The following is a 963-nucleotide window of genomic DNA, read 5'->3' as shown; positions in this document are numbered from 1 at the left end:
GAAAGCAAATGGAAGATTGACAGCTACATTCCACATGAACATGAAACAGTGCAGAGAACTTCAGTCACCGACTTCTCTGGTGTTGACAGGTACTAAGTGTCTGCAGTCTGTAAATATTAAGTTTTGTAAGAGTTCATTATAGCATTACACCAGAGAAAGATCTGGCATGTTTATCTTAACTTTATTTTATAAAGAGAAATAATAATGAGCAACTGACAAGTGAGACTGAATACTCTGGGCCAATGAGACAGAAAATGTGACATGAGAATGACTCTAGGACAGATGATCTAACAATTACAATTCTACATTTAGAGGTAACAGGATTGAATAGCCTGATTGTCCTCAAAGTTTAATACATAAGATTCAATATAAAATTTTAAAAGAATAATATTTTATTCCAATTATAATTTCATTTAAACATACACCACTGAATAGACTCTGAAATTCAGATGGGCTGATTTTTTTAAGTCATTTTATGTTGAAGTGACTTTATTTATTGAAAAATCTAAGTGGAGCCCTGGAACACAGTAAAAAAAAAAAAAGACAGAGGTACATTAATTATTTTTGTATAAGATTGCTATTCACCCAGAAGTCCTAAGATCTGTGAATGTTTTAAAATAGCCACTAGATTCTGGATAGAGAAAAGTAAGTATAGGCTAAATGAATGACAAATTAGTAGATTACAAGAATATTTCTTAGACTACACTAAATTATATCTTAAAGAGGATGACAAAATTATTTTACTGAATCAATGTATATCAACTTTAGCTTCACAGCTGAATTCTACCAAAAATTTAGAGAAGAGCTAACACCTATCCTACTCAAACTCTTCCAGAAATTTTCAGAGGAAGGTAAACTTCCAAACTCATTCTATAAGGCCACCATCACCCTAATACCAAAACCAGACAAAGATGCCACAAAAAAAAGAAAACTACAGGCCAATATCACTGATGAACATAGATG

The sequence above is a fragment of the Bison bison genome, unplaced genomic scaffold (assembly GCF_000754665.1).
Source record: "Bison bison bison isolate TAMUID 2011002044 unplaced genomic scaffold, Bison_UMD1.0 scf7180017863382, whole genome shotgun sequence".
NCBI lineage: Eukaryota > Metazoa > Chordata > Mammalia > Artiodactyla > Bovidae > Bison > Bison bison.
Note: the sequence above shows the minus strand (reverse complement) of the source record.